This window comes from Peromyscus eremicus, chromosome 7, assembly GCF_949786415.1.
Source record: "Peromyscus eremicus chromosome 7, PerEre_H2_v1, whole genome shotgun sequence".
Lineage (NCBI taxonomy): Eukaryota > Metazoa > Chordata > Mammalia > Rodentia > Cricetidae > Peromyscus > Peromyscus eremicus.
In genome coordinates, this window is record NC_081422.1 from 32,759,628 (window position 1) to 32,765,627 (window position 6,000).

Sequence of the window (6,000 nt, forward strand, 5' to 3'; positions counted from 1 at the left end):
CCCTAGGAAAGACTTTAATTTTATTTTTTTAAAGATTTATTTATTATGTATACAGAAGAGGATGCCAGATCTCATTACAGATGGTTGTGAGCCACCATGTGGGTGCTGGGAATTGAACTCAGGAACTCTGGAAGAGCAGTCGGTGCTCTTAACCTCCGAGCCATCTCTCCAGCCCTAATTTTCTATTTATACTGGTGAATATGACAAGTCCACACTGCAACATGAGCTTTATACTTTAAATTAGGGGATCAGAAACAGCATTGCTTATGGCCTTTGGGATGTGCCTTATTATCTTCATGCTAGATAAAAGACTTGACATCCAGAGAAAGGTTACAGAGATTAATCACGGCCAGTTGCTTGGCAATGGTAGAGCCACAGCTGGGACTGACATCACTCTGATTCCCAAGTTTATGCTGAACACAGGGTCAGACAACTCTACTTGCCATCCAGCTGACAAATGTCTGAGAACAAGGAGGGAAAATGGGTGGTTCTAGAGCAATGTCTACAAATAGGGCTGCAGGGGGACTCAGAAGGCCTCTCTCTACCCACAAAACAACAAATAAACTGACAAAATCAGAACCAACTTCGTAGCACTTGGAGTACTACTACAGACCTTGCGGTGACCAAGGAACACATAATTTCTCAGCAAGAGAGCATCGTGGCTTTTAAATTCTCCTGGATGCTTCTCCTATTCCAGCTCGTCAGCAGCAGCTTTGGAGACAGCAGCCCACATTCCTGGCACAAGTATCTGGCAGAGAGCACAACAGACCTCCTAAAGAAGGTTGAAGTTTTTAATTATAGAAATTCAAGGTGAACATCATGTTTCCTTCCATTCAAGGAGATGGCTATTTGGTAATATTGTGATATTACAATATTACATTACAATAAATGTACAATATTATAATAAATGCAATATTTTGTAATACTTACATTTCCTTGTCCAACTGACTGCCAGGGGCATAACTTTTGTTCTTCTCTGTGCTTCAATCAAAATCTTTTAAAATGTCTGTTTAGGAATGGAGAGATGATTCAGTGGGTAAAGTGCTTGCTACACAAATAAAGGGTCCTGAGTTTGAAAGCTCAGAACCTATGTAAAAGCTGTCATGGTAGTGCCTGTATATAATCGCTGTGCTTCCACTATGAGATGGCATGTGGAGACTGGAGAATCTCCAGAAGATCCCCAGCTAGCTAGTCTGGACTATGCAGCAGCAAACAGTGAAAGAGACCCTGCCTTACTGGAATGTGAGGATGGATATGCAAGGTCCTCTGACCTTCACATGCATGTGGTAACATGCAGGCACCTGCATACATGGACTCTCTCTCTCTCTCTCTCTCTCTCTCTCTCTCTCTCTCTCTGTCTGTCTGTCTCTCTCTCACACACACACACACACACACACACACACACACACACATATGCACACACACATACGCACACACATACCCCCAAATAAAATATTTATTTAATTGGCACTCAGTAATATCCTGTATTTATGGGGTATTGTGGCTGTCTCAGTACATGCAACAATATGATGATTGGGTCAGGATAATTGGGTCACTTCAGACACATATGTCTCTGTGTTGGAAATATTCAGCATGTTCTTCAAGATCTTATAATAAACAATTGATTATTTCCAACTGTATTCACACTGCTGTGTTATAGAACATCACACATTTATCCAACTGCATCCTTCTACCCATTAAGAAGATGAATATTTATACATTGTGAAATGACAACTACAGTAAGCAATTAAGTCACTTGTCATCTTATATAATTTTTTGTGTGTTTTGTAAGAAGACCTAAACTCTTACTTCAAGTAGAATTTTCAATACACAATATGCAGTTATTAATTGTAGTCTTTATGCTATATGTTGTTTCTTTATATTTACTCATTTTATATCACTGCAGGTTTGTACCCTTTGACCTACATGTCCTTGTTGCAGGCCCCTCCCACCTCCAGTGACCACTGCTCTGTTCCATTCTGTTTCCACACAGTTAGTTTCTCCTTAGATTCCACATACAAGAGTCCACAAGAATAATCGTCTTTCTGCACATTGCTTAGTTTACTTAACATAGTGTCTTCTGGGTTCGTGTTCAAAGGTGAGTAGTATTCCATTGTGTATGTATGATGGGAGCACAAAGGGTTTGCCAGAAATGATGTCAGGGCTGAGATGACCTTGTGGAATGGGAGTAGGGAGCTGGGACTTGTAAGTCATTAAAAGGTGATTATGTTAGTTGCAGTGAAGCAAGGTATGGTGACTGGGATTAATGGTGCATTGACTAGAAAGCATAGGAGGAGGGAATAGAGAATAAACTATTCTGGTAAATCAGGACTTCACAAAGCGTTGTGTGACTGTGACAAACTAGAAGGCTACATGCCATTGCTATTTTACTCATCATTATTACATGTTTATTTTATTCTAGTGTGTGTGTGTGTGTGTGTGTGTGTGTGTGTGTGTGTGTGTGTGTGTTTTGTGTGTGTGCACATATGCATCAGAGTATGGCGGTCAGAGGATAATTCTGTGGAGTCAGTTCTCTCTTTCCACCTTAAGTGGGATCTGGGGATTGAACTCAGGTCTTTAGGCTTGCCTGGCTTGTGCTTTTCCAGCTTAGTCATGTTGCCTGCCTAGAAGGCCTCAGGCACACTCAGATTGAACACTGCTCACAGAAGGCCTGAGTAGGTCCTAAGCCCTCACCCTTGGCTAACCTTCAGGTAGCATTATTTATAGAAGTCTAAAAGTGGAAACCACCCACATGACTATAAACTAATAAATGGACAAATAAGATGTAATATCTCCACACAATGAGATGTTATTCAGCTATGAAAAGGAACAAAGTCAAGCATGGTGATGCATGCCTGTAATCTCAGCACTTGGCAAGTGGAGTCAAGAGGATCAGGGGTTCAAGGCGAACCTTGCTACACGGTGAGTTCTAGGCCAGTCTGGTCTACATGACATTCTATTAAAAGAAAAAAAAAAGAAAGAAAGAAATGGAGGTGTGAGGTGTGCTCTGTCATAGATAAACCCTGAAATCATTATGCTAAGTGAGAGAAGCCAGCATAAAGGCCACAGAGGCTTCAAGTTCATTTGAATGAATCATCCACAATAGGTTCAGGCCACTGGTGTTCATGGGCTGGCAGTAACAGGAAACAGGGAAATGATTTTGTTTTTGGGGGCTGGGGTGGGAATGGTAGAATGCTTTGGAAGTAAATAGTGTTTACCAAGATGTACTAAAAGCCTGTGGATGAAAACTCTAAAATGCTTAAAATGGTGAATTTTATGTTATGTGACTTTTATCTCAATAAGAATAAAAATAATTGAAAAATAACACTCACTTGTGTTCTAATAAAATTGAAACACATTTGAAATGAAGTCTCCATGGCAACAGTCTCTGTGGTGACATCCGCTCAGGAGCTTTCCCCGGTGTTGCATCATCCAGCACAGACTCCTCCAAGGTTGTTAGAGAAAAGTGAACTTTTAATGAATCCCGGAGGATTTTTCTCTTGAGTCTTGAGGAGAGTTAGCCTTGTGGGGCTTATTTGAACTTTGTCTTAATGAATTGTTTTTCTCTATGTGTAACTTTTGTGCAGTGGGGTGGAGAACAGGGATTAGGGTTTATTAATGACTGAAAAATGTAGCCACATTATAAGTAAAACAACCGGCAAATGATGGGGCTGGAGAGATGGCTCGGTGGTTAAGAACACTTGCTGCTCTTGCAGAGAGGATCAAGGTTGGGTCCTCAGCACCCACTGGGTGGCTCACAACTGGCTATCACTCTGATTCCAGGGGAGCCAACGCCCTCTTCTGGTCTCTGCAGACATTGCATTCCACTTGGTGTACAGACATAAATGAGAACAAATCATCCATTCTCTCTCTCTCTCTCTCTCTCTCTCTCTCTCTCTCTCTCTCTCTCTCTCTCTCTCTCTCACACACACACACACACACACACACACACCCCTTAAAAAAGGAAAAAAACAGACAAATCCTGCAAACAAGGCATTTACTGTGGAGACATGTAGCACAGAGGAGAAGCATGGCGGATCAGTGTGTCCATGTACTCCCGAATATGAACAGGCCTCCTTGGAGAGAAGTGGGCTTTGGCTATGGTGTCATGCTTCCCATTCTTCTCCAAGAGGAGAAGTTGCAACTTTTAACTGTCCCCAAACTCCTTTTGCTGACTGGATTTTGGAATTTTTTTCAAGGAGATAGTAATTGATTTGATTAAAATGTCAGTTTCTAGCTGGTTTGTTGAGAGAGGTGATTCTTGCTCAGTAGTCCTGGCTGGTCCTTGCTTTGTAGTCCGGGGCTGCCTTTGAAATCATAGAAATCCCCTTGCCTCAGCCTCCTAGAGCCGTGTACCACTATGTGAGGTTTTTGTTATTTTTATCATAAATATAATATTAAAGTAAGTTCCCCATACAAAAGGGGAAGTGATGTGTCCAAATATAATCATCTTTAACTGTGTTACACTTGAAGGAGTGGGTTTTATTGCTCCTAGAACCTGACTACATAACGAATGGAATTGGTTCATGTCTACTTTTTAAATAGAATGTATCACGTGACATTTTCACACAGGTGCATGATGTGCTTTGATGACGTTCGTCTGCCACTACTCTCTCGTACTCCTTCCTCCTGTTGTTCTTCTTCCTCTCCTTTCAACTAGATTCCGCATGTGAGAGAAAACCTGTGATACTTGCTCCTTTGAATCGGGCTTATTTTGCTTTATGTGATGATCTCTGGTTCCATCCATTTTCCTGCAAGTGACATGAAACTTTGTACTTCTTTTAAAACATGATTTATTTTCATTTTATGTGTATAAGTGGTTTGCTTGCATGTGCATGTGCACCGCATGCATGCCTGGTACCCTGGGAGGTCAGAAGAGTGTGTTGAAAAACCTGGAACTGGAGTTACAGATAGTCACAAGCTGGTATGTGGGTGTTGGGAATCGAACCAGATCCTCTGGAAGAGCAGCTGGTGCTCTTGACCATCAAGGGATCTCTCCAGCCTCATGATTTTGTACTTCCTAATGGCCGATTAATAGTTTATTGTGTACATATATACCAATGGAAAGGAATTTAGAGAAGCTACTGCTGGGCATCTGAAAAACAAAATTAGGAGTTCACAGTTACATTTGCAGTATGACTTAGGATTTTTTTTAAAAAAAAATATATAGAGATCTTTTGCTCCTTTGAATGATGTCCACAATCTTCTCCCTTTTGAGCTCTGTTCTAGCTTGATTTCTGTGTTCTGAACCCAAAGTGTGTAGTGTCTTCAGCAGTAGGGTCTCCCCATCTAATCATCGTGCCATCAAAGAGCAACAGCAATAGGCTGTACTTTTTGGAGCATCTGGGCCTCACTGGTCAATAACTCATAGGGAAGTGTCCTGAATCTGACACCGGGAATTTTATATCAAAAACCTGTAACTTCTCAGTACCCGTGTAGGTTACCTTTATTTCAAGATCTTTTAAAAATATGTATTTTTAGCTCATAAAGTGGAAGGTTTCTACATGGCTTTTGCATATGTCCTTTGTTTTTGTTAACCTTCCCCTGTCTACATTCAAGGGCTGATGATAACTTTTAAATAATTCACCCCATTTCTTGTTTATTCCTCTTTGTATCTCATGTCATAGTACACCTCTCTTGAATATATGCTTATATTAAGACTCTGGCTTTCTATGCCCTTTAGAAATTGCTATTTTTAGTTTTTCTTGGACGAAAGGGAGCCTCTGAGTGGATTGCATTCTTTTCTTTGAAGTTTAGGTATGCTGCCACCAGGTGGCAGTAGCAGAAGGGGTCATCCTGCTGGGACCGTGTTCAGGCCTGTGCTGCTTAATCCCTCGTTTTTAATGCACAGAGTGTATATACACTCATGCACAAATACACACTTACTTTAAAAAGTAAATCCTAGAAAGCATTAAAATAAAATCCAATGGAAACTATGTTTTTGAGGGAAATTTCAAAAAATAGCCAGAGAAAAATTAAAATTAAAATATTACTCAATCT